Source organism: Myodes glareolus, chromosome X (genome assembly GCF_982192425.1).
Source record: "Myodes glareolus chromosome X, mMyoGla1.1, whole genome shotgun sequence".
Lineage (NCBI taxonomy): Eukaryota > Metazoa > Chordata > Mammalia > Rodentia > Cricetidae > Myodes > Myodes glareolus.
The window spans coordinates 66,241,412-66,251,391 of record NC_142053.1 but is presented as its reverse complement, the minus strand read 5'-3'; positions in this window follow the sequence as shown (position 1 = coordinate 66,251,391).

The window sequence follows — 9,980 nt, the reverse complement described above, 5'->3', positions numbered from 1 at the left end:
AAAAAATTGATACCAATGAAATGGATAATGTTACTTTTACAAACAAAATTCAATACATGTCAAAGGGTGCTGAAAAATTAACTGAAATAATTCATACTGTTGAATTTGACAATAAAAATCTGATAAAAAGTTATGATAGTTTAGTCAATGGACTATCTCTCCAAGATGACAATCTGTATGCTATCCAAATATTGTCCATGGAAGAAATGTTCTCTTTAAAGAAAAATTTTAATGCTTTAGAATCACATGTGCAGAATGAGGACCAGAGGTTAGGTGCCACAAAGAAATCAGTGGAAATATATAACAGCCAGTAGACTCAGGCATCACAAAAGACAGTAGTGAAAAGAATTGACATGATTGAGGAAATTATCGGAGCTGCTTTGCAGGGAGAGAAGGTACAAGGACAGGATTTAACATTGCCAATATGTGACAGAGCCAGAGATGACTTACCTAGGGTGTTATCTACATATCTTATAATCACCTCTAAAAAAGTCAACATCTAAATGGCCAAAAGTATCCTAAAAATGTAGATGGCTACGTCTAGGTATGCATGATCTAAAAAAAAATAAGCAAGAAGTATGAGCTTATGGCTTACATTCACAATTTTTTAGAGAGATGGAAAAGTCATGGGCTTTCAGTAATAAGATCACCCCACATGAATGCCATCTGTTAGTCAAGGTGGTCTGGAAGATAACACACAACTACTAGGGAGATGCTATTTTTGAAAAGAGGCAAAAAAAAATTTTGAACAACAGGGAAAAAAAAAAGAATTTGCGTTTTCCCAAGATCAAATGCTTGGTAAGGATACTTATTTTGACCCACAATATCAAGCTCTTTACAATGAACACTTCTTGTCCATACACCACACAACAGCCTTAAATGCTTGGGACAGGATTCAAGGACTAGGAAAATGAATATACCATGGTTAAGCAGGACCAGAGAAAACACTTGGGTGACATTTTTCAAAGATTAACTAAAGTTATACAAATAGGAGTAAAGGACCCAGAAGTTAGATGAGTTTTTATTGAATCTCTGTCTTTTGAAAATGCCAACTTTTAGCAACAAAAGGTACTTGGGCCTTTAAATGTTAGAGCAACACTAATGGATTAATGGATTCTGCATACAATATTCAATGAACATTGGAATATAAGAATATAATACTGAGCCATGGGTAAGAAAAGCAATTTCTAAACATATGAGGAGTCATCAAAATGCCAAATGTGTTCATTGTATTCTGAGGACATCTGAGAAGGGATTGTAGACCAGGAATTCTTAGAAATAATGCTTCCTCTAGTAATGACAAAAATAGAAGTTTTTAATCTTCTGGATTATGTAGAAGAAGTAGCAAAGACTAACATTTGACCAATGAATATAGATCAACAACAACAACAACAACAACAACAACAAAAAAGATAAGGAAACACGAAACTGTTGGGATACTACATTAGGGGGGGGCTCTCACATTACCACAAGTCAAACATGGACCAGTCAATCCCAGTGACTATGGTGGACATGTCACACCAGGAAAGTTAAAAAATCTAGTGCCTTCTGTTGAAAAGCATGCTGTTCTAGATGATTGAATGAACGTCAATGATGAATCAAAATTCCAACAGAAGATAGGAAGCACATATTTAGGCAGACTTTAATAAATTATCAAGGACTAAAGCTAAAAGTGCATATAAATAACATAATAATTGAAAAATTACTAGATACAAGTGCAGACATTACTATCATTTCTCCTTAATCATGGCATTGGAATTGGCCTCTTCAAGAGACAGATTCTCAATTCCTAGGAATTGGAAATGGGCCTATCTCAAATGAAACAAAGCATGGGATGGTTTGAATGCATAGAGTCAAAAGGATAGAGCCAAGGACTGAGGCTATATATAGGTAATACTGTAGTGAATTTATGGGTTTGTGAGCTGTTGCAGCATTGGAATACCTAAATTAATATTTCTAAAGTCCCCAAAACTAATGTTCTGAGAAGGATATTATAAAGTACTATAAAAAATGTCACTAGCTGTACAAGAACACAAAGAAAGTAGTAGACTTTCAGAGGTACTAACAGTCCTACCTTGAAATGGTTAACTGGTGGCTTTTAACGAAAGACAAACTTCAGGCTTTAGAACAGCTTGTACAGGAACAACTAGATGCCCACCATATTGAAGAATCAATCAGTTCTTAGTATTCTCATGTATTTGTTGTTTAAAAGAAATCTTAAAATGGAGGATGGTGACAGATCTAAGAGCTGTCAACAAGGTAATTCAATCTATGTTCTCTCTACAATTTTGAATTCCTTTGCCTTCTCTATTACCTGAAGAATGGTGTTTTATAGTTATTGATTTCAAAGATTGTTTCTTCACTATACTTTTATAATAAAAGAACAGAGAAAAATATTCATTCTCAGTGCCTACTTCTAATAATTCTCAGCCTACTAGGGGATAACAGTGGCCTATCCTCCCACAGCATATGGTCAATGACTCTACCCTAGGTCAATACTTTTTGAGTCAGCCATTAGAAATAATATGTAAACAATTCCTAAATTATGTTATATGCCATTACATGGATGACATTTTGCTATCTGATTCAAATGCAGATAACTTAGAAAGAATGTAAGGAGATGTAAAGAAAGTTTTACTGAAATGGGGATCAAAAACTGCTCCTGAAAAAATACAGAGAGAAGATTCTCTCAATTATCTAGGTTATAAAACAGATTTCTAGAAAATTATAACACAAAAGGCACAAATTAGGAGAGACTGATTGCAGACTCTAATGACCTTCAAAGGTTGTTAGGAAACATTTCCAGTTTATGACCAGCTGTTGTGATAACACCTGATTGAATAATTCATTAAATCAAAACTGTAGATGTTGCCAAAGACTTAAATACTCCCATGGAATTAAATGTTGAAGCTGAGAAATTAACTGTGGTTGAAGAAAAAATTACAAGACGCATATGTGGATCTAGTTAATCCAAGTATTTATTACATTCTATTCATGCTGCCTCCCAGAATTTACCCTACAGGACTTTTAATGCAGTAGGAAGATTTTATCTTCGAATGGATTTTTTAACCACATAAATCAAGTAAAATATTTAAAAACTTATTTGGAAAAGAACTCTGAATTAATTATAAAAGGAAAATTGGAACTGTCAACTAGCAGGCATAGATTGTAGTACCTTTTACTACAGAGGAAATTTTTAAAAAAATGGGAAAACAATGAAACCTGACAAAGAGCTTGTTCCATTTTTTAGGAGAGATTAACAACATTTATCCCAAAATGTGATAGGAATATCCTTACAAAAAGAACTACTGGGATCCTCCCCCTTCATTGTACTTGAACCACCAGTAAGTAGATACTGTACATTCTATACTGAGGCAAATAAGTCAGGGAAGGCAGGTTACAAATCAGCAGATGTAAGTAACGTAAAAAAAAAATCCTTATAATTTTGTGCAAAAGGCACAATTATATTCATTTCTCCTGGTACTAAGAAATTTTAAAGAAACTCTCAGTATTGTTATTGATTTACATTATGTAGAAAAAGTTGAATTACATACTAAAACCACTGAATTTATACCAGATGATACAGAATTAACTTCATTTTTTTTCAGGTTCAAGATATTATCAGGAATAGGCTTTGTCCCATATACATAACACACATGCAATCCCATATGTGTCTGTCAGGTCCTCTAGCACAAGTTAATGAAGAAATTGATCAATTATTGATTGGAAAAGTTTGGATGGCCTCAGAATTTCATAAAACACATCATGTCAATAGCAAAAGTTTAAAGAAAATGTTTCCTATTACATGAGAAAATAAGATAAGGAGATTTGAAAGAGATGTTCTACTTGTTCTTTCTACAACCAAACATTGTTATCTGCAATGAGTAAACCAAATGGTATCCAAAGGAATGAAATATGGCAGATGGATGTGTTCGACTTACAGATTTTGGAAAATTAAAATATTATAACACATCATTGACACTTTTTCGAGTTTTCAATGGCAAAAATGGCAAAAGTTTGATTCAGTAATCACACATTTATTAGAATTTATGGTCACAAATAAAGAGAGACAATGGTCCAGGAAATGTCTCTAAGAAAATGAAACAATTTTTTGCTTATTATAATATAAAACATATTGTAGAGATACCAAACAATCCTATGGATCAGGCATCACTATAAAGATCAAATCAAAGAAAAAAGGATATGTTAGAAAGGAATGGAAAGTATCCCGAGATAGATTGCATAATGATTTATTAATCTGGAATTTTTTAACACTAATGAGAAATGAACAAGAGCAGCGAAGCAACATTGAATAATAGAAAAAAAAAGAAAACTTCTGATTTAAATCAGTCAGTGTTTTTCAAGGTTTTCTTCCCTCAGATGGAAACCAGGAGATGTATCTTGCTGGGGAATGGGTTTAACTCTTGCTTCCACATGGTAATAAAAGCTATGGATAACATCAAAATTAATAAAGTTTTGATTTGAAAAGGAGAAACCTATTGAGAAAGAGAAATGGCAAGTTATCCACAGAGGTGATAAACATTCAAGTTAAATACTCATCTTCAAAAAGTCAAGAGACCTTAGATGTTTGGAAGACTAAAGAAAAAAATAAGTATCCAGAAAAGATTGCAAAGCAGAGGGGAATATCATTTATGAGGACAGGTCATCTGAAAGTAAAAATTCATACTTTCTTTATTTTTTAATATTTTTATTATAAATATGGCTTTGGAGTTTGACAATGTCTATGCTTCTCAAATACAAACATGCTGCTAAAAGAAAAATTCAGAGATTCTGTTTCATGTCAGGAGTCATTTGTTATATGACAGAAAAAAAGAAAGATTTTAGAAAATATTTTACTTTTCTCCAAAACTATTTTACCTATAAGATTACATCTTTCATTCAATATATTTCTATATGAATAATGTTTAAGTTTTCCACAATGAACAAAAGATTTTCCTGCAGTAATCTTTGGTGTTTCCAGGGAGAAGATAGGACCCCACAACAATAACTCCACCTGGTTGATAGGACATAATGATGTTGATAGTGCTACTTTAAGACTGGTTTTGGGGTAACAGCTTCTCAAAATGATTCCAAATTGGCTAGCTGAAATGGTGCACCTTCTAAAAACTTTTTGCTAAGATCTTTAAATAAGAACTTCTGAGAAACCCTACTGAGTACTCAAGAATACTAGCAATTATGCCAGACAGTAATCATGAAACTTAATCATCATTTTACTTTTACAGTATACTATAGAATGAATATCATGCCCATGTCAGTTGGAAGTAATTTTAGAAGATGACATCTTCTCTACCAACAAAGTTTGTCATCAAGGTTAGGAACATCAATTAAGAATTGATAACAGCTGGAAAAATGTTGAGGGGTAGGGTGAAAATTATGTATTCTCAGGGATCTCTTTTAAAAATAGGAAAATAAAAAGGAATAATAGGTAGATTAATGTAGGCTTCCTCACTCTAATAATAATAGTGAGTAATAAAGTGAATAATTATGAGCTATTATTTATAGGTAATATGCATTGGTACAGATTTTTGTATATTGATACAAATTCAAATTATATTGAATATTCTCCTACTACTGTTTACAATATTTATACAACTAGGCAAAATTATTTTGTAATATTTATGCATACATGATTTTACCTGTGCTTAAGACATTTTATATATAGGTACAATTTTGGGGTATATTTATCATATTGCACTATACTTTTCTACATCTGATCAAGATACTTATAGAGTGTTTGCATTTTAGGTCGTTATTCTCATTTGATGCACAGTTGTTTAAAGATTGTTTAACATTTTAATATGAAGTCATAGTCATTAAACTATATAGATATTAAGTATTATAGGTCTATAGTTAGTATTTTATGTCATACTTATAATTTGACTGATCAGGTTCTTTAGATACATAAACAGTGTATTCCACATAATTATAAACTGATTGGTCCAGTAGCTAAAGCTTCTTATTAATTAATTCATATAACTTATATCAGCCCATAATTATTGTCTGTAGTAGCCACATGGCTTGGTACCTTTCTTGACAAGGCAGCCATATCTTGCTTGCTCTGTGTCTGGCTTCTATTAGTTCTGGGTGATGACTATGGAGTAAAACTTCCCTCTTCCCAGAATTCTCATTGCCCAGCCTGGACTTACTGCCAGGTCACTTCATGCCTGTCTACTGGACAATCAACATTTATTTAAAATACAAATGATAAGGTACAGACCATTGTCTCACAGCACTACCCCCTATATAAATAAGAACTCTGAATTGAATCTCCTTTATGTAGCTTTTCTAGTGACCATATATATCCAAAACAACTTGTAACCAACACTATAAACAAAGGCAAACATCCATAAACCATTTTGTGGGGAATGTGGGTATAGTTTTCCAGGCTAATTTCTGCTGATTGGGGACACTAATATTCTTATGGGGATGTAAAGAAAATTTAAAATTAGGATCAAGTTGTGACTAGAGTATCCTGTGGGGATTGATAATCTCAGACAGCAGTCTTTGAGCTATTCTGGATGTATAACTCAGGCATCTGGGCCATTTTTCCTATCAGAGATTTCTCAGGGGGCTTCCTTGATCAAAACTGATTTTTCTTAACACAGAATGAATCCACAAGCCCTCATTTCCTGTGGAAACAAAAGAATGACCTCTTCTCTAAAGTAACATTTTTTTTTACTTAAATTTTAAAGTCAAAACATTTTCTATATATGTTGTATTAATTCAGCAGCATTTATAATCAAATGTCTTTTAGCAGCTTTTGTTCCTTCCTCAGTCATCAAATAATATAATGACAACACAATAACATGCAATATCCAAACTCTCTGTGTGTTTTTTATCTTTATGAGGCTTTATTTTAACCTCTATTTCTTTTTTTATTTGTATATTTTGGCTTTTTGAGACAGGGTTTCTCTATCATTGGCTCTCCTGGAATTAACTCTGTAGACCAGGGTGTTCTTTAACACATAGAGATCTTCCCTGCCTCTGCCTTTCAAGCTTTGGCTTTAAAGGTGTGTGTCACTACAACTTGAACTCAGAGAGATCCAGGTGCCTTTGATTCTCAAGTGTTGGGATTAAAAGTATGTGCCACCACACCCAACTACTTATTTTTTATATTTTAAGAGCTTTATCCTTTTTTCCTAAGCCTACTTATAATTTGAAACACAAAGTAAAATATTTAGAGGTTTTCTTCATCTTTAAGTCTATCTTTACTCTATATCACTCTTTTTCTGAAAACATGTGTCTTTAATTTGCCAAGTGATAAGACTAGGATTAAATCTGTGGATTTGAGAGCTAGATCCAGCCCATTCCTTAGCTTTTTTGTTTGTTTGTTTGAAAGTCTAGCATCATGGCAGAGGTACTTGCTGAAGCCATATTTATTGTTATTACTCTTTATCATTTCAAGGTCCCTGACACCACCAAAAAGTATGTAGTCATCTTTTTTCAACACCATTTAAGTGTTTTGTTGCAGGACCTCTTAAAAGAACTGCAAGGTTTTGCTGCTAAAGCTGAGTCAGGAAGCTTCTCTTAAATGAGAAGAGCCCACCTAAGAAAGTGCTACTACCAATAAGCCATGCTTTACTCTAATTTTTTCTATCTATAATTACTTACCAAGCTCTCTCACATTTTCTCTGGATGCAGTTGTTCACATGTTGAACACCATGTTTTGGCTGCTCAGCTTTTGTTGACTGGGTAGGACAGAAACCTCAATCAACAGACAAGTAGATATTTATTACGTTGTAAACATTTAGGAAAAATGGTGTAAGTCTTTTCTGTATCTTTGGTAATTTATATCACCCCATTATATTCTTACTTCTTAGGTATATGGGAAAATTTATTTAGATAATATCATTAAATAAAATTTATAAAATTAATATTGTGTATCTTATTCTCAATCTTCTTAAATGTATGTCATTGTTCTTTAAATCCTTCTTAGTCATATGGAAACATGTATTCAGATACTTGGATTGGGACAGTAGAAAATATAGAAAGTATTTTATGAAATAATGTACAAATATTATTTTATTAACTTAAAATAAGAAAGAAGAACATTGATTTAAAATCATAAATGCTCAAATATGAGTATGTAAGTGGGAATTTATCATTCCAACTTTCCACTATTATTCATGGGTCTAGATTATTCAGTTCTGTCTTCATTCTTCTCAGCATATTTAAACAATTTTCACTTAATAGTTTATCGATTTCACATTTTAATATGAATGACTTGTGAATTTGAATTCCATGCTAATTGACAAATGTAATTTTAAACTAATGATCTAATAATTAAGCTCACCAATGTTTTCAGGTATCTTTCATTCAAAATGAATTATTTTACATTTTAAAATGCATAATTTGGGAAATGTTAAGTTAAATCATCAGAGATACTCTTCATATATTAAATATTCAGATTTTGTTTTGTTTTGTTCTGACTTTACTTTGATAATGAAATTGCTGTTGGCATTGTTTCATACGTGAGGTAGTAGTAATTGTCTAAAATGCCACAAAAATATTTTCAGGACATACTTTATAGCACTGGGATTTATATTTCACACTTATGTTTTTTTTTCACTTCATTTAATAAAGTTTGCTTCAGTTCATCTACACTTTTTTGGATAAGTTTTAGAATACACAATAAAAAGAAAATGGCAGAATGTGAACTTTCTCCATATTGCAAATTATAAGTTACGATTTGGCTTCATAATTTTAGAAGCAAAATTCTCAGTTGTTAAATATAAATGTGTACTTGTTCCAACAATGTCTTCCCCTATATTTACTTTGCAAGCAATTTTATATGTCCTTAAATCATACAGTTGTGGTACTGCCAGAAGGAAATAAGGCCTGTGGGAAAAAAATAATAACATGGGACAGCTGTCCAAGATTAGCACACTTGAGGATAAATGATATGATAGTAACTATTCATAGTATCTCAGTGCTATAATTATAGATGACAAGTTCATTGTCAAATTTTAATTTTGCTAAGGAAATCAGAAGATTCATTGCTACTTGAACTTTCTGATATCCCATAAACAGAGGATGCAAAGTCACCATTTTAAGCCATGCACTTAGCATACAGATGGTTGGATGTATCCTCACATTTCTTATCAAGTCAAAAAAATATTTTTGTGTTTACATTTTTAACTGTGATTCCCAAATTGTTATAAAATTGTACATCTTTTATATCTTTGGAGAACAACAATATTGATAAACTATATTATGTATGCCAAAGAGAATCTTAGAGATAAGGAATAAATAGGCTTTTGTTAAATAACACATGAACTTACGGGCTGAGTAATTCAGATCTAAAATGCTTGTGACAAAATTTTTTTTGGAATTATACATTATCATGAAATAACATGGAGCTGGAACCCAATTTCAAGACAATGTTTTTTCTTGTATCTTATATGCATTATATATACATTCTGAAGATAAATTTAAATAATAAAAGTTTAAGTATATTTAGAAAGTGAATATAATTTATGAGATCAATTGTAAAAGTTTTAATTGTGATATATTTTTGGGCAATATCTTTCAGAATTTAAAGGATTTGGGATTTCATATCTTTGAGTTAGTGATACTCTACCAACAATTAATGACACTGCATATGTCTTCCCCATGTGACAGTTTAATCAAATAAAAATAGTAAATGAAAAGTAGGAACTTAAATAACTATATACCTTAATAAAATAAGTTTTTCAGTTTGGATTAATAATTGCCTATTCTGAATATGTCATTTTCTTCACTTTGTTCAGAGCAAAAAGTAAGGTAACAAACACAAAAAAATATTAATTTATAGATAACATAAATAACTTAAAGTAGGTATTGATTCTTTATTTAATATAAATCTCTACAGTCATTATAATTATATTTTACAGAAATATTTTCAAATAAAGTGTTTTAAGATTTATAAAGGTCACTCACTTAGAAGAAATGACATTTCAGACAAAGTCTAGAAGATTTTT